Raw genomic sequence first — 22,779 nt, forward strand, 5'->3', positions numbered from 1 at the left:
TCTGCTTCTCGTCACAAGCACTACGCGTCTGGCCCACTTCCAGCTCCTCCCGCCGTCACAAGAGCCCCCAGTCTCTGGGGCTGGCAGCCGAGGCTTGGCGTTGGCTGTTGGGAGGGCTATTTTTACTTTGATTCCCCAGTATCCAAAATAAGCCCCATGCCACCCTGGCTGTGCCAGAGGCTCGCCCCAAGGGACCGGGCGGACATTCCAGGCCTGGTTCCCAACGCAGGGCTCCCCTCCTCCCCACTGCCGGGTATGAGATTGCAAAGCAGACGGCAAGCCGATCCTGGGCCTCCCCAGGAGATGCATTCCAGGCTCCGGGGCAGCGTGTGAGACCTGGAGCTCAAGGCTTTTTAAGGAAGGCGAAAGCAGCGTGCGGCATGAGCCATGGGAAAGTTATCCACGGAGCTGGCTGCTCTCCTGGGTATGAGCAATCCCGGGGCTGCAGCTCTTCAGCCTGGGAGCTGCTCTGCAGTAGGCTGGCCAAGCGTGCCCGGCAGCTGAGAGGCAGCTTAAGGCCTGGGGGGGGGGAGGCTCCCCGGTTCCCTCGCCTTGGGGACGTGCTAGCGGTTATAGCAGGGAGACAGGACTCCTGGGCTCTGCTGTTGCGTGACCTTGAGGCAGGTCCCGCCACCTCTACCGGTGCCTCTGTTTACCCAGGGGCAGTGACTCCGGGTGGCTGGAGTTTGCCATCTGAAAGGGGAAAGGGGCTATTTTAGAAAGGCTCTGACTTCCTCTGGCTCGGGGAGGAGGGGGAGGATAAGCCATGCGGCCCATTAGCTGGAGCCACCTTTGGTTCACCATTGCCCACACACAGGGTTGCCAGATTCTGCGGGTTTCCACACGCGTACGGTTTTTTCCTACCGGTGTCGCTAACGTGACACGCACGTAAAGCCAGGGCACGTGACACGAGGTGCACACCGATTGCACACAACAGTGACCGTGAGAATCATGTGCTCCCTCTGCGTCCAATCACAGCCCTGCTACGGTTCGGTCAGAACGCCTCACAAGTTCGAGGCACACAGGCGCTGTGGGCAAAACTACCCTGTCCCAGGAGACTGTGTCTTGGTTACGACAAGTTACCCACTCACTAGTCCGGGCTGCTGTTTGCCCAGGGAGTCTGCCAGTCCCCGAACAAACCCAAACAGCCCAGAGTTAACACCTGAGCACTTTTTAACATTGGTCACTTTCAGGTTCATTGTCTTAATTATTGGAGTAGCAAAAGCCACCCTCTTTCCCCCATGTCCCTCTGGATCCTCTACTCTCCTCCTCCCCCTCTCTGTCTCAGGTTCCGGCTTTCACCCTCTTTCCCCGGTCTGTGCACCCTCCCTTCCTGCCTGTGGTCCTCTTTGGGGATGCATGTGTCTACACCGGCGTGCCCTCCCCACCTCCCTCCCTCCTGGAGTGCACCCACTCTGGGTGCCGGGCTCCCCACGGGGAACAGGATACAGAGACATTCTGCGCCTTCCTGGTCATGTTTGGGTTTCTAATTTCTCCACAAATCAGAGGCAGCCTCTGTGGGTTTCATGCTCCGCTTTGTTCAGACCCTGGGCTGGGGAAGTGGGGAACGAGCTGTCCTGGGATGACACAGCAGCTCATCCCTGGCTGCACCTGTTCCCCTCCTCTTCTTTCCCCTCCTCGTTGCCTTGTTCTCCTGGGAGCCAGTGTGGACGCTCTGCTCACTCTGCCTTGCTCCTGTGTGGCTGTCTCCCGCCCACAGCCCTGGGGGAGGGGGGATGCACTGTCCCATCTGGGGGCCCTGAGATCCCTTCCAGAGACTAACACGCCGGCTCTGCAGCCTTAGCTCCCAGCCAGCTGGCTCTTAGCTCCTGCGGTCCGATTCCACCTGTCTTTCCACCGGCAAGGGAGGCAGCCCGGGGCTGCTTGGACATGCGCTGACCCCTCCCTCCTCCACAGGGGGGCCGTCACCCCTACGGGAGAGGGGGTGGGGGCTGCTCTAGGGCAGGGAGCCCGGGGCGCTGGACTGGTTTATCGCAGCGAGAAGGAGCGGCTGGCACAAAGCAGTGACTGTACTCCCCTATCCGCAGCGGCCGGGAATCCCTCTGGCGAGGGCTGCATGACGCGCGGCTCGCCACCTCCCGGAAGCCCTGTGGCTACACGCTGACGGCATTGCCTCTGCCTGGAACCCCCCAGCCCTTCCTTGGGGTCGCCTCCGTTCTCTCCCAGCCCTGCCCGAGGTGGCTGAGCCAGCTTTTGGTATTGCAGGCTGGGCTAGCCCCTTGCTGCAGGTCATGCTGATTTGCCTGGGAAAAGACATCGACCGCTGCGTTCACGCCCTGCGCCCTCCCCTCTGGATACACCCCGTGCGCCCGGCACAGCGTTAACGCGGGGACAGCGGCCCACGGGAATGCTCGGAACTCATCGCTGCGTGTTCCCGCCAGGGCGAACACGTCGCCCCCCCTCACCGCATTAGGAGTCATTTGCAAAACACACCCAGAGCTCCACTGGCAAGGGGACGGATTGCGGGGCCCCCAGCTCACAGCAGCTCCAGCTGAGCCCCAGAGGCGCGGCGGGAATTGGGACTCTCTGGGCAGATGGGCGAGCAGCTGGTTTTAGCCCCTACACAGAGCATCTCATCGCCCCAGCCGTGTGGGAGCCTGAGTCCCAGCCCACAAGGGCATGGCGAGGGCAGGGGCAAAGAGACGGCTCCTGCCGCTGAAATGCAGCCACCTCTGGGGGTAGAAGGTGGCTGCTGCTCAGCATCTTGCTGCGGGCTGGTTGTCTGCGGCTGAGGCTTCACTAAGAGCTGGGCTACACGGGCGGTGGAATCAGGAGCCCTGAGCTCATTGTGTGATGGGGGAGTGGGGAGTCACCCTTTCCTGCCTCAGTTTTCCCAGCTGTAAAATGGAGATGATGCTCCAGCCCTGAGATCCCTGGAGGCAGCGGGCAATAGAAGGGCTCAGGAGAAGCCTTGCCTTAAAGAGCCGGGTATCTGGGTCTCATCTATAGAAGAACACCCCTCCCCCCCCCCCACAACATGGTGCCAGGCCATTGGTGTAACACTGAGTCCCAGGAAGGAGCACCCCCTATTGAGCCCCATACTGGACAACGACCCCTTCACATCACGCTGTGCTGGAGCCGTGGCTCTGTGTGGCCTTGCAGGGGGGTGATCTGACTGGGGCCAGCGGCGGCAGGGGACAGCTTGCCGGAAGGGGATGGGGCAGCGCGGAGCTGGGGGTGACCAAATGCTTCTTTGGGGATGGAGAGGTTGAGCTTGGGCAGCTGGAGCAGGCGGCGTTGCAGCGGCTCTGGCCAGCCAGCTGCAGCGGGGCAGGGCCAGGGGATGGGTCTCTGTTCCTGGATGTCCCCCTTTTGTCCCTAGGGCAGCCAGCACTGCCCTGGTCCCTCCCTGCTCTCTTCCTGGCTTCCTGCCATCCAGCTTGGCTGGGAGCTGGCTTTTCCTGGCTAGTTCTGCCTCTGGGGTCCCTGCAGCGCAGGGAACCAGGGCTCGGGAGGGCTGCCGGGGAGGCGTCTTGGGGGAAAGCTGGGCAGCAGCGATGGAGAAGTGACTTCCCGCAGAGCCAGGTTCTCGGGGAGAAGTCACAAGAGTCACACGTTCCGTTGGCTGGGTGTCAGCCGGGCCCCGCGTTCACGGTCCCGTTCCCAAATCGCTGCCACGTTTCGAAAGGAGTCTGGGCTGGAAAGAAGGCAGGACCGGAACCGCCAGGTGCCGCGAGTCAGGGCCGAGGTGCGGCAGGAACGGTGACGGGGCGGGAATAGCGTGTCAGGATGGGGGCACTGAAGGAGCTGGGGGGGGAGCTTGCCTAGAGCCAGCCTGCCCCACACTTGGCTCTTGCTAACGCGTGCATGGAGAAGCCTATGGAAGAACTGCAAAGCTGGGGTGAGAACCAGCTCTTCTGGAACTTGGCCTGATGAAGTTCTGAGTCAGGATCCGTGCCTGCCGCCAGCCGACTGGGCTCCGGGCGCCTTCGGGGCACAGCCTGGCAGGGACGCTAGGAAGGGGCTGGGGCCATCAGAGGAAAGGGAAGAGTGAGCCTGGACAACGGGCCAGAGATGGGAACATCCAATGATGGATGTTGACTGAGATCCTCAGAGGAAACCAAAGCATTGTCCACAGCATCAAAGCCGGGGCTTCCTGGGGTGAGGCCGTGTGCTTCCAGCAGGACGCAGGGTGCTGTGCCAGGGCTGCTCTGCCTGCAGAGGCGAATTGAGCTCCTGGGGCTGTCACGTTACTGAATTTTAGGGAAACAGCCAGATCCGCTGCCGGTCGGAGAGCGGTGTCATTCCAGCAACAGGGATCCGCTGCCGGTCAGAGAGCGGTGTCATTCCAGCGACAGGGATCCGCTGCTGGTCGGAGAGCGGTGTCATTCCAGCGACAGGGATCCGCTGCTGGTCGGAGAGCGGTGTCATTCCAGCGACAGGGATCCGCTGCCGGTCGGAGAGCGGTGTCATTCCAGCGACAGGGATCCGCTGCCGGTCGGAGAGCGGTGTCATTCCAGCGACAGGGATCCGCTGCCGGTCGGAGAGCGGTGTCATTCCAGCGACAGGGATCCGCTGCCGGTCGGAGAGCGGTGTCATTCCAGCGACAGGGATCCGCTGCCGGTCGGAGAGCGGTGTCATTCCAGCGACGTCAGGGGATCTGCTGCAGGATCTTGGCCGGCAACTCCATTTATTGGGGGTGAAAATCCAGGCACTGAGCTCCAGCCTGGGCATGCGAGGTCCTGCTCCATCCCGGGAGCAGTTCTGCCCTAGCTCCCCGAGCCATGCCCGGCTTCCAGCTCGCCTGGATCTCTGCTCAGGGCAAGCCGGGCCCGAGGGGATTATAAACACACACACACCAGTCACCCCTTCCCACCTGTGATATAGTGGGGGGGGGGCCTGTCTGCTCTGTAACCCAGGGTCCCCCTGTGCTGGGCTGTGGGATCCCCACTGACTCACCCACATGTGGATTGGCCCAGACACCTAGTCCCAGCCTGAGCAGATAACTAGGCTCTTCCCAGGGGGAAAGACAAAGGAAGGGAGGGGGAGACGCCACCTGGCTGGGGGCCAGGTTCTGGGAGCTGGGCAGTTCATTGGCTGGGATGGCATGAAGAGAAGAGACTAAGCTGAGTACTGGAGGTTAAGGGGGGGGACCCCTCCCCCAAGGGGTCTGAGGCTGCCTGGCCCTGACTCCTGTAACCACATCACGGCTGGGCTGTATCCTGGAGGAGCAATAAACTCGCTATGTTCTACTGGCTGGCGGAGTCTCATCTGGCTGCTATGGGGGTGCAGGATGGGGGGGTCCCCAACACGCCATCACATCACCCCATTGCAGCTGCCCTGGCGCGCTCTGGGGGAACAGAGCCAGCGACGTCCTGGCCCATTTCCCCCCAAGCTTGGGCTTGGCTACCTCGAGTTCCTCGCCTTGCGGATGCTGCTTCCCCTCTGACACACGGACCTGCCCCGGGAGCTTCTCCCAGATCCCCGTCTCCACGGCAGGGTTAATTGTTTCCCCAGCTAGTTTAAAACAATGGGTCATTGTGCTGCCTGCTCTGGGACCGGGGAAGCCCCTATTTTCCTGCTTCCTCTAGTGCGGCCTATGGATGTGAGCAGAGACTCTTGAGACGACCCCCCCTCACTTTGGGGCAGGGCACGAGTGACACAGGATGGTGTCACCACTGAGCCAGGCCGGCAGAAAGGAGAGACTCGCCGGAGGAGGGGGGGGGAGGCACAGAACGGCCAGGCCCCTGTCTGATTTGCTTCCAGTTTACACAAGTGTAGGCAAGAGGGAACCAGATCCCATGTGAACACGTACATTTCTCCCCGCCTGACCTCTCACCTGCACCTTCCATCCAGGAGGTGAGCCCCCAGGTATAGGAAGAACCGCTTCACCCACCACTAAGAGGCAGCCACCTCTGGATTGGGACGCAGCAGCTGTTTCAACAGCCAGGAGGCATAAGAACATAAGAACGGCCACACACCAAAGGTCCATCCAGCCCAGTAATCTGTCTGCTGACAGCGGCCAGCACCAGGTGCCCCAGAGGGAGTGAATCGAACAGGTAATGATCAAGCCATCTCTCCTGCCATCCATCTCCACCCTCTGACAAACAGAGGCTGGGGACACCATTCCTCACCCAGACTGGCTAATAGCCAGGGCTTGACAAACTATTGAATCTACTTGCCTTTGGCGAGTAGATTTCAGCCCAGCGCCCCGTTTATCGGCAGCGCGTGCATGTGCAATGCGGCTCTTGCGCGTGCGCCGTGCGGGGCTGGCAAGCGGCTTTCGCCACCGTTTGTCAGCCCTGCTAATAGCCATTTATGGACTTAACCTCCATGAATGTATCTAGTTCTCTTTTAAACCCTGTTATAGTCCCAGCCTTCACAGCCTCCTCAGGCAAGGAGTTCCACAGATGGACTATGCGCTGTGTGAAGAAGAACTTCCTTTTATTTGTTTTAAACCTGCTGCCCATTAGTTTCATTGGGTGGCCCCTAGTTCTTATATTATGGGAACAAGTAAATAACTTTTCCTTATTCACTTTCTCCACACCACTCATGATTTTATAGACCTCGATCATCTCCCCCCTTAGTCTCCTCTTTTCCTAGCTGAAAAGTCCCAGTCTCTTTAATCTCTCCTCATACGGGGCCCGTTCCAAACCCCTCATCACTTTAGTTGCCCTTCTCTGAACCTCTTCCAATGCCAGTATATCTTTTTTAAGATGAGGAGACCACATCTGTAGGCAGTATTCCAGAGCTGGGCGTGCCATGGGTTTAGATAAGGCTGGGATGGGACGCAAAGAAGAAAACGAAATGCATCTGATTTAGGAGCCAGGCCTGCAAGGCGCTGAGCACCTTCCACTCGCTGGGGTCCACAGGAGGGGAGGGTGCTCAGCATACAGCTGTTTTTTCCAGAGAAAGAATGGGCTTTCCTTCCCCCTGGGCCTTTGTTCCACGTAGCAGCCCTGGCATGGGGTGGGGATGGGGCCACGGCTATCGGCTGGGGGTCACCAGAGCAAGGCGTTTGAAGCAGGGGATGGCTGTCCCAGGGAAGCTGGGGCACCGACATCCTTTCTGGAAATTCTCCAAAAAGTAGTGGGAAAAGCATGCAGAATCCATGGGAAAAACCTACACGGGTAAATCCCTCTCTGCCGAGGCAGGGGGCTGCTCCTTTTTACAGCCCGCCTGATGGTTTCCGAATGTTCGGGGGCCTGGGATATTAGCAGTGGAGCAGAGACAATCCCTCTAGGCCCTGGGGGGTCAGAACTAGTTCTGGCCCCCAGCAGGGCAGGGAGCAGCTGAGAAACCTCAGCCACAAATTAGGCAGAATAATGGAGGAGAGAGAGATGAGCAACAATGGGGCCCAGGGGCCTGAGAATAAGATGCGACGGTAGAGCCCTGGAGGCAGCTGCCCACTCTGACACTGACTCACTGGGTGGCTCTTGGCAACTGACTAGCTCCTCTTTGCCTCAGTTTCCCCTCTGCACTGGCAGCAACCTGCCTTTATAGAGCATGGTGTTGAGAGGAGGGGGGATCTGGAGAGGAAAAAACACTCAGCAGGGGGTAGGCAGGCACTGTTCCAAAGGGTGGTTTTTGCACGCTCTAGCTCTTAGGCCATGCTGCCTGTGTAGGAGCTTGGAGCTGCTAGGGAAGCAAGCCATTGTGGTGGTGATTACTGAAAATAAAATATTCCGGGACTCCCTATGTTCCTTGGGCCCGGGAGACGCCTTGATCTGCCCCCGTGTGCCCTCAGCGAGGCATCGGAGGCACAGCACGTGCCAGACACTAATTGGCAGCAACGCCTCATCCCATCTGATCCGGAGCCCAGGGATTTCCAGTCCCGGAGACTAATCTCCCCAGCATCCGACCTGCCACCTGGGTCCCTCCTTCACTTTCCCGGCCTGCTCTCCTCCCCGCTCACCCAGAGCCCCGTTGCCCCCGCCAGCCAGACTGATTTATTTGGATTCATTAGTTAGCCCGCGAAGAGAGGGAATCTGGGAAGCAGCTGCTGAGCCCGGGACCTGCGCTCTCCTGCCACCCGCCCCAGCTGGCAGGATAATCCCGGCCATTGTGCAGGCAAGTGGCAGTCCGGCGCTGGACAATGGGAGCCTTTTTCTGGGCATGTGCTATCGGGAGAGATGAACTCAGAAGTTTTGCAAAGGAAAAGGGAGTTTAAAAATAGCCAGTGTGTGTGTGGGGGGGGGGGGGGCATGCCTCCTGCCTCCCCCCTCCCCAGCTCCAGCTCATTTCCTGTGGGACCTTTTGGGCCATTGGCTGCTTCAAAATCCTTCTCTGCTCCAGCCAGAGACACCCCCCCCCCCCGACCCCTCACATCTAGGGTGCACCTGCTGCAGCATTGCCCTGCTGCCTGGTGAGAGAGGCCCACCTGGGGCTGTCTGCGCCTGGATCTTCCTGTCCTGGACCCGGTGACCCCCACCCCCACCCAGGGAACGTTCAATCAACCAGGGCATCTCTCCCCACTGCCAGAGCCCTCTCCCGGGGTCGAAGACACAGGCTGGCTCTGCCAGAGGGGCATAGGGGAGCTAGGTCCCTGCCTCCACCAGGCTCCCGTGGAAATTCCCCCTTTCCCCCCGACTTCCGTGGCAGCGTGTTCACAGGGCGTGTAGGGCGCTGGGCTCTGTATGCCAGCGATCTAGTGCAGCTGGCTTAACAATGTCGAACCTGAGTAGCTTCTGTTTAACAGCCTCCAAGACACTAGTGGGATAGTCAGAGCCGGATCCGCACCATAGGGTGAGACTGTCTCATCCGACAGAAGAAAACTGTCTTTACAGGACCCATCTGCCTTTTCTGTGGCAGTCCTGAGAATTCTCCCCTTGCAAGTAATGGACCCGTAGCATTATCAGGGTCCTTTTTCTTCCTAATTTGTTTGTAAAACTTCTTCTTACGGTCCTGACTCTGCTGACTACAGATTTCTCCTAGGTCCTTTTGCTTCCCTTAACTATTTTTCTGTCGTTGCCTTCTTGTATTCAATACGATCCACTTCCACTTTTTTCCATTTGTTTCATATTATTAGTAAAGTTTTTATCGGTGCCTTGACTTCCTCTCAGTTTTGTAACCAGCACAGACGTCTTCCTCAATTGTATGATTGTCAGAGCCTTCCGAGATGTGCCATCAACAGGGAAAATACGGTGCCATCTTTCCTCCACACTTCCTCCTCTGCTTTCCTTCATCATGGGGGCTAGCCTCTGTCTCCTTCCGCCAAGCATTTTAGAGATCTGTGTCAGCGCGGTTATTCTCATTTGACAGAGAAAATGAAGTGCAGAGATGAGGTAACATGCCCAGGGTCACACGGCAATTCAGTGGCGGAGCCAGGAACAGGATTAGGAAATCCTGCTACTCGGTCCCCCCTCCCTCACTCTCACCACTAGATCCTACTCTCTGCTCAGAGCTGGCTCTACTCAATAGATATGCCCCTGTAGGTAGGTTCAGGCATGTCAATGCCTCCTCTTTTTCTATTGAGAATGAGCTCCCAGGCAAGTTTTCTCTTTCCTCAGTGCTGCCCCCCGCCCATTCCAGGGCAGCCCCCTCTTTGTGGTGCTACAACCAGCACCTCAGATGCAATCCAGGGGTCACCAAGCAACCTCCCCTTCCATGTGTGCCTGCTGCTCCCTCACCTCTTTGCTCGCTGGTCTCATGGCTTTACCGGCTCTGCCTCAGTTGTCCCTCAAATTGAGCATTGCTGCCCTCTGATCCGCCCAGCCCTGCTTCCCAAGTAAGCTCCTGGCGCCCCCCACCCCACCTGCCTCGCGGCACCAAACAGGCTGCATGGAGCAGATGTTGCCACGAAGCCCCGTTCCGAAGCTCCCGCCTGCAGGAGGCACCCAGAAGTGGCACAGGACCGGTTTCGTTCCACGTGGCCCAGACCTGGGGACGCTGGTGTCTTTTAGGCACCGTGCCTGGCACAGCAGCAGGCAGGTCCGGGGCAACACACCAGATCTTGGGCTCTTCCAACTTGAAAATCCAGCTGGTGCTTGATTTGAAATTCGCCCCTTTCCTCCCTCGCAGCTCCCGGCCCACGTCTTTCCTTCCTCTGCCTCGGCTCACTTAGTCCCCCATCTCGATTTTCCGAGACGCCCTCCCCGCTGTATAAACAAAAGCTATTGTAGCCATGGTTAATAATCCCCAAATAAAGCCCGTGCAAGGGAGAGAGGAAGGAGCGAGGAACACACACAAATTATCCGCAGGGATCTGAGCCCAGCAAGGAAGAGTGACGGGAACTAACTGGGGGACCCAGTAGGACTGTGACTTTCCAGAAGCGGGGCAGGTGCCAGAATGACCCCAGGATCTCATGAACGGACAGCACAGGCTAGAGCTCCAGCTGGTGTATCCCTCTAGCTCCACTGACTTCAGAGGAGTGACACCCATGGACACCACCCGAATATCTGGCCCTTTCCTCCCTGGCGTGTGAGTGTGTCTGCCTTGTGGGACACCCAGTATCTCCAACAGGTCCGAATGGGGTACCAGGGGACACTATATTTCGGTGACTTTTGGGCCGTTATCCCAATTTGGCACAGCAGGACCGATCTTAGGGTGTGTCTAGACAGGTTTTTTTGGAAAAACGTGGCTTTTTTTTTCAAAAAAAACTTCCCCTGCATCTAGACGGCAGCCACGTTCTTTCGAAAGTCAATCGAAAGAACGTGGCAGGTTTTTCGATCGCGGTAAACCTCGTTTTACAAGGAAGAACGCCTGTTTTCGAAAGTGCTCTTTCGAAAAAAAGGCGCGATTGACTGCAAACTGTGCTTTTTCGAAAGAGAGCATCTAGACACTCGAAAAAGCACCTCGCTTTTTCGAAAGTACTGGCTGTAGTCTAGACGCTCTCTTTCGAAAGAGACTTGTAGTCTAGATGTACCCTTAGGCTGCGTCTAGACTGGCATGATTTTGCGCAAATACTTTTAACAAAGAAAGCGTCTATACTGGCATGTGCCTTTGCGCAAAAGATTTGCTTTTGCGTAAAAGCATCCGTGCCAGTGGAGACGCTCTCTTGCACAAGAAAGCTCCGATGGCCATTTTAGCCATCGGACATTCTTGCGCAAGAAATAAACGTGGCTGTCTACACTGGCCCTCTTGCGCAAGAATACCTTCACAAGAGGGCTTATCCCTAAGCGGGAGCATCAGAGTATTTGCGCAAGAACCACTGATTTCGTACATTACAACGTCAGTGTTCTTGCGCAAATACTCGCGGCCAGTGTAGACAGGCGGCAAGATTTTGCGCAAAATCATGCCAGTCTAGACGCAGCCTTCATTATACCAGGGCTTTTTTGTGCAGCTCTGCTCAGGAGGCCCCTCAGTCGCTGGGTAAGAAGGGTCCCTGTTGCAGGGAGCGTGGCTCATATGTGCTGCATTGCTGCTATTCACAGCTTCCTGTGTCACCTGGGAAGCAGAGAACTTCCCAGAGGACTCAAGGAGTACGTCAAAACTACGTGGCTCCGTCGTCGGAGCCATGTAGATTTGTTTGTTCAGCAAAGGGAAATGAAGCCGCGATTTAAATAATCGCGGCTTCATTTAAATTTAAATGGCTGCCGCTCTGAGCCAACAAACATCTGATCAGATGTTTGTCGGCTCAGCGCGCTAGTCTGGACGCTCCTGCGCCAACCTGAAAGCCCTTTGTCGACCTCCCCGGTAAACCTCATCCTACGAGGCATAACGGGGAGGTCGATAAAAGGCTTTCAGGTCGGCGTGGGAACGTCCAGACTAGGGCGCTGAGCCGACAAACAGCTGATCAGCTGTTTGTCGGCTCAGCACGGCAGCCATTTAAATTTAAATGAAGCCGCGATTATTTAAATCGCAGCTTCATTTCCCTTTGCCGATCAGCCTAATCTACATGGCTCCATCGATGGAGCCATGTAGTTTAGACACACCCATAGAGTCCTAAGGCTGCTCTAAGTTACACCTGGGGCAAAGTAGGGCCCTGCGCTGCCCCACAATAAGGAGAGTGCAGAGGTGGGTTAAATCTCCTTAGCTCCCTGCAATTGGGGGCATCAGCGGAATAAATAAAGATCGGTCCCCAGGCTCTCATCCCACGGCGCCAGGTGGAAGCTGGAGCCAGGCTAGCGACCCATCTGGGGAGGAGCAGGGCTCATCTCGCCGCTTTACTTCCGAGGGACCGAATTCCCTTTGCGTCCCAGGAGGGGACGGCGCTTCCTTCTCCCATGGCAGAGGCGTGTGAAAAGGTCCAAGAGTGAACACAGTGACCAGATTCCTCCCTGAACATCTGCCTTCCGTCAGCCGCGAGATCTGGGCAGGAAGCGAGTCCTGCTGAATAATTCATCACGCCGGCCTCATCATTCATAAAGAGCAGCAGGATCCTTGGACGGAGGGAAGCCGGCGGGTCTGACTCTGCCCAGCTGTTCACAGGGGACAGAGACAAGGCTTCCAGGCAGGCAGAAGAGCCTCATTCCTTCCAGGCTGCCCCTGGATAATCTCGCTCATCTCTAGCTTCCAGATCCCCAAGAGCAGGGGAGCTTCAGCCCACAACTGGCTCAGGCTTGACTCCAGCGCCAGCCAGGTGAATATAGAAACCATAGAACTAGAGAAGAGCAGAACCCATGCATGGAGCTGGGGCTAGGATGGCCACGTAGCCACATCTCTTTCCACAGGCCGGTTTGCTCTTGGTGTAAATCTGTACACAAGAGGAGTGTGTTTGGCTACGTCCACACTGCACACTTACTTTGGAATAAGCTATTCCGGAAGAAATACTCCCAAATAGCTTATTTCAAAATAGCATGTCTACGCTACAGGGACACCGCAAAATTAGTCCGAGACAGGCTCCCCTAATGGGGATGTGCTACCTCGATTTGGAGGCCCAGCAGGCACGGGGGAGACATTACTTTGAATGGCTCTGGGGAGGAGCTATTTCGAAATAGCTATTTCAGAAGAGGAGCTATTCCTCGTGGAGTGAGGCGTACAGAAGTCAGAATAAGCCGTCCGTTATTTCCGATTTATTTCAAAATAAGGGAACTGCTGTGTAGATGATCACATTGTTATTCCGAAATAACGCTGCTGTGTAGACCCTTAGGCTGTGTCTAGACGGGCAAGTTTTTCCACAAAATCATCTGCTTTTGCGGAAAAACTTGCCAGCTGTCTACACTGGCCGCTTGAATTTCCGCAAGAACACTGACGATCTCATGTAAGATCGTCAGTGTTCTTGCGGAAATACTATGCTGCTCCCGTTCAGGCAAAAGCCCTCTTGAGCAAATCATTTGCGCAAGAGGGCCAGTGTAGACAGCACAGTGCTGTTTTCCGCAAAAAAGTCCCGATCACGAAAATGGCCATCGGGGCTTTTTTGCGGAAAAGCGTGTCTAGATTGGCCACGGACGCTAGATTGGCCACGTCCTGCCAATCTAGACGTGCTTTTCCGAAAATGCTTTTAACGGAAAACTTTTCCGTTAAAAGCATTTTCGGAAAATCATGCCAGTGTAGACGTAGCCTTAGAGAGGAGAGCACTTGGTCCCATCTGCACGATGGTCCTGTGGTCCTACCTGCAGCTACCAGTTCTGATCCAATTGCATCTCGCAATGCAGATGGGATCAACTCAGGGAAGTCCAGCATCTCTCCTAGGTCCAAAGGCTGTACGAAGAGACCCTGTATTTTGGTGATTCCTTGTCCCAGATGAGGCGTCTTCTTGGACCCCAAACCTGGTCCCCACAGGATTGTTTCCTTTGATACATGGCAGCAGTGAAACTTACCACGGGAAAGCACAGTGACTGAATATACAGCAAGTGGAGTTTGGCCTCCAAAGAACACCACTTGTTTCTTTGCCCAGTGCATACTGCGACCCTACACATGCTAGCCTTGATCTTCCCCCAGCTGCGGTACACAGCTCTGTGCAACAAGCCTCAGTCTCTCCATGCAGCTGGTCCGAGAGAGAGACGTGGACTTGCCAGCTTTGAGGCTACGCCCGCAAATCAGGACGGTCAGATAACACCAAGGTACCCAGGCCCCCCAGATCACCAGCTGTGGACAATGTTATCAAAACCTTGTGTCTTGTCTGCAGCCTGACTCATTGCTCTCCCACCTGGTGTTTGCTTGATTGATGGTGTAAGACTAATAAGGAGGGGGCGGAGGGAACCAGGGAATTTTTCTAATGAAAATCATAAACAGCAATGCACCCTCGACTCCCCTGCATGTTTATTTGGTGTCAAATCCATGTTGGCCGGATTAACGGCTTGGAACTTTGTCTAAATGTTTATGACACTTCTGCCTCCCTTTCCAAACAGTTCCAGAGCAGCATGGCATTGGGCAGCGGCAGGTTGTGACATCAGCACCCGATCACTCGGCTGTTGTTCCTGTGCATGCTGCAATTGTGTTGCTCCAGATATGGTTAGGAGTGTGGCTACAGCAGGGGGGGTCTTGCACCCTGAAAGGTGACTGGATGAAGCTCGTGGCTCACCCTTTTCTTCCTGAGTTGCCTGTGGGATTTGGCAACATCTTCATCCGTCCCTGTTTATTAGAGACGAGACAGGGTTGTAAATTCTGAGCCGATGGAAGTTCAGGGCAGTTTGAATCAGGGTTTGCCTCTGTTATTTACAACCTTTCGAGCCAGGCCAGAAATAGTGTTGTGGAAGTTGGGGTGAACTTTGCCGAGCTTTGGGCTGATTGGAGGGGAGAGAGGGTAGTGTTGCCCAGCCCCGAGTCAGATTCCAAGGCCAAATAGGGCCATTGTGAACAACTAATCTAACAACCTTTGTCACTCAGGCCAGAGGCCGGCTCCGAAGTGATACCTGGAGTAGAGCGTTTAGAAAAACAGCCTGTCTGGATTTAAAAGCAGCCTGTGATGGAGAATCCACCATGACCCTGGGCAAGTTGTTCCAGGGGTTAGATACTCTCACTTTTAAAATGTACACTCTATTTCCCATCTGAAGTTGTCTACTTTATCTTCAATTTTTAACCAGTTGCTAAAAGAAGAAGACCATTTAAAAATATTTGTTCTCCCGGTAGATACTTACAGACTGGTCACGTCGGCTCTTCACTTTCTCTTTGGGAAGATGTGGACACACGAGCTAAAAATTTGTCAAGCAAAAAAAACAAAACCCACCCACACGGAACACACATCCTGTGCAGAAACAAAGGGGGAGGTAGCAGAGTAAAGCAGCTGCCTGCTACCCAAAGCAGAGAGGCAGACCCCAGGGCAACACAATGGCAGGGCGGGTGGGGGGGCATTGCGCTCCTTGACTCTAGCATCCTAAGGCCGGTTTTCTAATCCTTCAGGGCTCTTCTCTGAACGCTCTCCAGCTCATCAGCATCCTTCTGGAACGGCCACAGAAGGGTCGCCGTCTTAGTCTGTAGCTTTGAAAACCACAAGCAGGCCTGTGGCACCTTTGAGACTAACAAATATGAGCTTCTGTGTGTAAACCCACTCCATCAGATGCGGGCACCAGAACTGGGCACACAATTCCAGCAGTGGTCCCAGAAGGAAAATAACCCCTGCTGGTGATTTGCCTCTTTATACATCCCAGGGCCACTTTCTCGCTTTTGGAAACTGGTGCTCAAGTCATGATCCACCACGGCCTTTACCTCTTCCTCCGCGTCCCTACTTCCCAGGATCAAGCCCCCCATCCTTAGGGTGGCCAGGTGTCCAGTATTCTACCATGCAGTCTGGTTTTCGCACCCTCTGTCCAGTAAAAATTTAAGAAAATACCAAACATGTGCAATGTCCGGTATTTTCTGTTTTTCCGACTGGGCGCCAGATGGAAGCCTGGTGGAGGCGGGGGGAGTGGCTGGGAGGCGGGGCCGCGATCGGCGCTGGGAGCCCTCAGCTGATGGTGTCTGAGGAGGAGTGACGCCGTGGGGAGGAGGAGAAGCCCTGTCCCTGCTCCTGAGCGCTGTTCAAGCGCGTTTGGCGCCGTACTCCAGGAGAGAAGCCCGCAGGTGCTTTGTAGTTGTGTTTAGGAGCCTTCCATGGGCTCTCAGCCAAAACTGACTGGGGTGGAATTTCTGCTTCTTCCCACTGGGACACCCAAAGACCTGGCTATGGGGGATCCACCTTCCTACCCATGGTTACGCCCTCCCTCGCCCTGCCGTTGTGTTGCCCAGGGTCTGCCTCCCTCTGCTTTGGGTAGCAGGCAGCTGCTTTGCTCTGCTGCCTCCCCCTTTGTTCCCACGCGGGATGTGTGTTCAGTGTGGGTGGGTTTTTTTTTTTTGCTCGACAAATTTTTAGCCCGTGTGTTCAGTATTTTTGGGGAGCCCATCTGGCAACGCTACCCATCCTGTGAGTACGGGCTGCATCCTTTGGTCTTGGACATACGCTTTTACACATCGCTGTAGTAAAACACTCTGTCTACCAAATACTCCACGTCTCTCTGAGGCAGCGATCTGGCCCCAGGCTTTACACTCTCCCCACTTGTGTGTCCTTTGTAAACATTATCAGTGATGATTTTATGCTTTCTTCAAGGTCTCTGACAAAAGCATTGCCCAAGAACTGACTCCTGAGGGACCCTGCTGGAAACACGCCCGTTTCATGAGGATTCCCCATTTACGGTTTCCTGCAGAGGTCTCACACGTAGCCAGTTTTTAATCGACTTACTGTGTGTCATGTTAATTTTATATCATTCTAGCGTTGTCATCAAAATATCACATGGTACCAAGTGCAACACCTTCTGGAAGTCAGTTCTATCAACACTATTGACCAAACTTGGCACTATTGACCAAACTTGGCATTTCCTACACACACACACACACACACACACACACACACACACACACACACACACACACACAAAGACAGCAAGTGAGTCTGACAGGATCGGCATTAATTACCTCACCCTCCTTCGGTTCTGTGATATTCAAGTTCCGTATCAGCTGCTCCGCTATCTTGCCCAGCACTTTGTGAACCCGAGTCTCTATTGCTCGGCACAGTGGGCGACCACTTACAGCAGTGCCGAGGTGCTGTCCGAATGGTTGTATTATGCAGGACAATGATGGATCAGGCCCAGCATATTCGTTGGTTCGAACTGGGGCCCCAAGCTTCCCGACTCCTGGCTTCTCTCCGGCTCATTTTTTGAAGGGAAACACGACTAGCTTGAGTTAATAATCCCAGTCCCCCTCTCGGCTACAGCCTGCTCCCTTACGCTGGATAACGGTGTGTCACTGGCGGAGAATCTGGCCCTGTGTTTATTTCCATGGGTGACAACATCACGGGGGTGTTTAGCTGTGGGGCAGCTTATGCTGTGGGGCAGAACAGGCTCCGGTAGGGGGATGGGATCTGGCCTATGGAGGTTTTCATACAAAAGGTTTTCCGGTCTCCTCTTTTGCAGCTTCTCCTGAGTGCAGGTACTGATCTCAGCAAGCACAGGATCGGATCTAGGGGTCCAGCGTGAACGTCCCACCCCCAGCTGCCAAAGCATGTCCCAAAGGCCTGCCCCTTAGCAGCAGCTTGCCCCATAGCCTGCCCCTTAGCAGCAGCTTTGTTTTGGGCTCCAGCCACATCCATTCCACAAGCAAACCAGGAGGGTGGAGATAAGACAAGTTTGGAAGGCTCAGCACATTCTGGGCCCCAGTGTGTAGCCAGACAGCCCGCCCCCATCACATCCATCTTATTTGCCTCTCTGAAGCATACAGGGCAGAGAAGGAGCAATAATATCAGCATAGTCTATGCTGGCTCATCTGATCCTGAGAAGCTGAAAACACAGATATGTGGAGAGAGAGCGATTAAGTCAATAAACTGGCCTCGAGGCTGCGAGAACTGCCCCCGGCTGGCACCCATGTTGATTCAAACACACACACAGTCCCTGGAAGAGGAATTTCCCACTGAGAAAAGAATCCCCAGTAATTCCAATTTCGTTCTCTCTCTTACAAGTGTAAATTAAGTTCACAACTCCCTTGTAAGAACTGGTCTCACAAAAGACAGACCAGCCCCATTTGGCATGACAGATAAGAAAGAGAAATATGGGACCCCATGAGTATAAAAGATGGGCCCAGCACACACTCACTTTGAGTGTCATTCTACCCTCTACTTGCTGGTCGGGTTCGGTGTTTGACCTCCCGAGGTTCTATGGGGACGCCCACCTCGTATTTTCGTCTTTCCTAGGAATTGAGGGACCCGCCCTGGCCTGACATGTTGGAGTCGAGAGGCACAGAAGGGGGTAAAAATTGTACCTGGATGTGGTCCTCTGTCTTAAGTGTACACATAGAAAGAGTAAGCTGTTACTTGGTACCATTATTTCTATTCTTCTATCTTTATCTTCTTTGTAACCATTTTTAAGATCTATATTTTGCTAGTAGTTAAGAAATAGAACAATAGCCATTGTAACCATCTGATTTATAAGCTTCTTTAATAAACCTGTAACTGTTTAAGTTTTAACCTGACTCCTTCAGTTGCTGTAACAGAACCAAGCACAATGTAAAAGAACTTCAGCCGGTCTTAAGGGACAGACATAGGGAGCCCTGACCGTCGGCTGACACAGCGATAAGCCACTTCCTCTGCCCAGCGCTGGGACTTTCCGGGTACAATTTCATGGTGCCCCAGGCCTGCAGTGCCTGCCAGTGGGTGGAAGATGCAGAAGGCAGGGCACCTGGTGGATTCACTGGGGTTAGCCAGTTGTGATACTGTCTGCAGCCCACCAGGGGTTTTGCAGGGTTGGTCCTGTGCCAAGCCTTTCGCTGCTGCCTCAACTGCCCCTGCCTTGGATTGCTGGAGCGCCCCATTGTCTTCCTTGGGGCTCAGCCAAGCATGTAAATAATGGGAGACCTCCCCTCCCTGGAGCGGGGTGTTCCTTTGGGGACGCCCGCTGGCTCCAGCTACAGGCAGTACAGAGCCCTGCCAGCCGCCAGCCGCCAGCCGCCAGCCGCAGCAGCAATGATTTCATCTCGCCGGCAGCAACTGGCCCGTGGTCAATATACTCCGAGCTGGAGGCCCAGCCGGCGCGCACCATCTGTCTGTCCGGGAAGGGGGGGTGGATGTGACCAAACCATTGCCCTCAGCCACTGGCTGTCACAGGCCCCTCCTTTGTGGGTGGAGATCTTTGTGTGGGCACCTTGTTGTGCTGTATGTGCATGGTGTGCGTGTGTGTGTGTAGATCCTTGTGTGGGCGCCCTGTTGTGCTGTATGTGCATGGTGTGTGTGTGTGTGCAGCGCTTTGTGTGGGCGCCCTGTTGTGCTGTATGTGCATGGTGTGTGTGTGTGTGTGTAGCGCTTTGTGTGGGCGCCCTGTTGTGCTGTATGTGCATGGTGTGTGTGTGTGTGTAGCGCTTTGTGTGGGCGCCCTGTTGTGCTGTATGTGCATGGTATGTGTGTGTGTGTAGCGCTTTGTGTGGGCACCCTGTTGTGCTGTATGTGCATGGTGTGTGTGTGTGAGTGTGTGTGTGTGCAGATATTTGTGTGGGCACCCTGCTGTGCTGTATGTGCATGGTGCGTGTGTGTATGTGTGTGTGTGTGTAGATCTTTGTGTGGGCACCCTGTTGTGCTGTATGTACATGGGTGTGTGTGTGTGTGTGTGTGTGTGTGTGTGTGTGCAGATATTTGTGTGGGCACCCTGCTGTGCTGTATGTGCATGGTGCGTGTGTGTATGTGTGTGTGTGTGTGTAGATCTTTATGTGGGCACCCTGTTGTGCTGTATGTGTGTGTGTGTGTATCAGAGCCATTTCTGGGTGCACTTCTGGGCATTTCTGGGTGGGGGACCACGTATCTTTGCAGTTGTGTGTGTCCGTGTGTTTGTAGCTATATTTGTGAGTGAGCGCCCCTTACAGCTGCAATCAGGTGCCTCGCTCCCGGATCATGGGCTGCAGCAGCTCCCAGCAGCCACCCTGCACTGGCCGCCCAGGGCGGGGGCCACGTGAACCCCCAAAGCGCCAGCCAGCAGCGCCCTTACCCCCTGCGCCAGCCGGGCCGGGCTGGGCTGGGCATGTGCATCCTGCCACCGCCAGCTCCGCGCGCCCTCCCCCACGCGCCGGGCAAGGGCGGGGCCGCGCATGTGCCCTCCCCCAACCCAGAGCACAATTAAACTGTCTGCCCGGGGTGCCGGAATGGCTTGGTCCAGCCCTGTGTGTTTGCATGCCTGTGGCCACCCGCCCGTCTTCATCACCGGCCTGGCTGCACCTGGTTTTGCTGCATTTGGTGATTGAGTTTGTCTTTAGACACTCTCCTAAAGTGCATGGCTTGCATCTAAACTTCGCAGCTGCCTATCTCCCCTCCCCCACTCCGGGTGTCAGATAAATTCCCTTCCACTTGTTTCTGTGCAGTCTAACCTGTTTGGCTCTGCCCGGAAGGCTCCAGCTGCTATTAGCAGCCAATGCCTGGAGTCATATCACAAACCAGCTATTCCATTTTAAGCAACTAATCTTATTTGGAATAAACTTCATTTTGATGAATCATCCCAACCCATTTGGCCTGGAAAGGAGGGGGGAGGACAGAGAGCAGGCATCAGAAATGCATCCAGAAGCAGACAAGAAGGGTGGGGAAGGAGTGCTGTGGCGCACACACACACACACACACACACACACACACACAGAGGGAGGAGCGAGGGACCAAAGAACACACACACACACACACACACACCACACACACACACACCACACACACACGCACACACATACACATGGAGGAGCGAGGGATCGAAGAGAACACATACGCACGAACACACACACACACACACATGCACGCACACACGCATGCACACACACACACATGCACGCATGCATGCACACACACACATGCACGCACACACATACACACACATGCACGCACGCACGCACACACATACACACACATGCACGCACACACATACGCATGCACACACACACATACACACACATGCACGCACACGCACACACACATACACACACATGCACGCGCGCGCACACACACACACATACACACATGCACGCGCACACACACACATACACACACACATGCACGCATGCACACACACACACACATGCACGCGCGCGCGCACACACACACACACACACACACACACACACACACACACACACACAGGAGCAAGGGATCGAAGAAAAGGGGAGCTGAAAAGAAAGCCACAGGCCGAGAGGCAAGACAAAGGGGAAGTGATTTGCCTAATGCCATGCAAGGAAACACTGGCAGAGCCAAAAGCAGAACCCAGGAGTCCTGGACCTAGCGCTCAGCATCAAACAGGCCCTGTGAAGAGGACCCAGAGTCCTGACCCCGTCGCCCAGCTCTCTGCCCTGCCCTGCCTCCCTGATATGGATCTTAGCGCCTGCAGAGAAGGCCAAGCACAGACTTGCAGGCAGGGTCAGACTGAATCCCAGTCGGAGCATCAGGAACGGCAAACAGAGCAGGGAAGAGACTACAGGCCGAGGAAGCCAAGGCTCTGAGACCCCAAGCATTGAGGGGGGCTTTCTACAGCACCCAGGAACTGCAGAGTAAAGCCAGGTGCTGCCCTCGGGGTCAGTGTTAGCCCCTGAGGTCTGGGGAAAGCTGGGGAGGGCTTTTAAGGGCAGGGGAATCACGGTGTCATCCCCTGTCTTGCAGCACTTTACAGAGCGCCTCACGGATTAGGCCTCCATTTCCCAGAGGGGGAAACTGAGGCACAGAGCAGGGAGTTGACTTGCTGCAGGCCACCCAGCAAGGCAGTGGCAGAGAAAGGAGTCCTGGCTCACTAGGGCATACTGTAAGGGAGGGAGTGGGGGGAGCCGTGCTCTCAGGAGAGGCAGGTATGGAGGGCATGGGCAGTTTTTGCTGGGTAATCACCGCCCTGCACGGTGTTGGCAGTGATCAAAGGCTCCTCCAGCCGCACGGGCTCTGGCGCTTTCTCCCCACCCACACGGGCCTGAGAACAGCTTTCCCACAGCCGCCGCGCTGCCCAGGGCTCAGCAGCTGCACGGGCGGCTTTGTGCCTCGGCTGAAGAGGATGGCAGGGGGGGCGGGGGAGGGGGCGCGGGCCTCCGGGGCTTTCTACAGAGCCATTGTGCTTGGCCGTTTCCAATCTGGAATCCGCGCGTTGCCGAGCGAGTGTGAAAAAGAGGAACGCAGCCAATCAGGCGCTGGTCTCCAGGCTGCCTCGACCCCAGGCCAGCACCTCCAATGGGGAGGCAAGGATGGGCAGCTCCACCCCGACACTGTGATGTCACACAGGAGCTTTGTGATGTCATCTTGCATCCCTCCAGGTTTACAGACAGAGCAAACTCCTCTGATTCTGCTTTGATCCCTCCCCCCAGATACAGTCTGGACTCCTTCTGTCCGATTTTAAAAGGGACCAGGGCCTAACCCAGCCCCTTACTTGCATAGCTTGTGCCCTGGCCCACAGAGACTCCTCTATGCCCAGAGTGACAGCAAAGGGGCATATTTCAGCCTTGGACTCTTAGTACAATCCTATCAAACTGGTAGGCAGATGCCCAGGTACCCAGCTATAGTGGGCAAGAACTTGCCTGCAATCAGCTGCTGGGACAGTCTCAGGCAGTGGGGAGTTAAATGCCTAAATATCTCAGAAGTTGCAGGCCAATGGACTTGGGCTGATCAGAAGAGGCGTGCCGCTGCTGACATCAGCGTGTCCGTGGGCACCAGCAGAGAAATCAGCCCAAGAGCTTTGGAGGCCTCTTAACTTTAGTCCTAGGGGAAAACAATGAATAGTCGTGCAGCACCTTAGGGTGTGTCTAGACTACAGGGTTTTGTCGACAAAACTATACCTGTGTCCACACTGCCTTTGAGTTATGTCGACATAACGTCGACAGAACTCAACAGTTTTGTCGACGTATGTAAACCTCATTCTACGAGGAATAACGCCTTTTGTTGACAGAGTTCTGTCGATAGACGGCATTATTGCATCTACACTGTCCTTTGCATCCACACTGTTATGTCGACAAAGCGGCTTGCTTTGTCGACAGAACTGG

At 55.3% G+C, this 22,779-nt stretch overlaps 1 long non-coding RNA gene across 3 annotated transcripts in view; it reads right to left on the reverse strand.

Annotated features, from left to right (window-relative positions):
• LOC142820464 (uncharacterized) overlaps positions 1-22,779 on the reverse strand; it is a 30,922-nt gene that overhangs the window by 5,227 nt on the left and 2,916 nt on the right. The window contains exon 4 of one of the 3 annotated variants that reach the window (XR_012897698.1): positions 13,368-14,415. The exons of 1 other annotated variant lie outside the window; for it this stretch is intronic. This is a non-coding gene — a long non-coding RNA (uncharacterized LOC142820464). Of the gene's footprint in view, positions 1-13,367; positions 14,416-20,880; positions 22,499-22,779 lie in introns of those variants that run through there. One more of the 3 variants, XR_012897699.1, reaches the window with a different exon arrangement.

The sequence above is a fragment of the Pelodiscus sinensis genome, chromosome 26, assembly GCF_049634645.1.
Source record: "Pelodiscus sinensis isolate JC-2024 chromosome 26, ASM4963464v1, whole genome shotgun sequence".
Taxonomy (NCBI): domain Eukaryota; kingdom Metazoa; phylum Chordata; order Testudines; family Trionychidae; genus Pelodiscus; species Pelodiscus sinensis.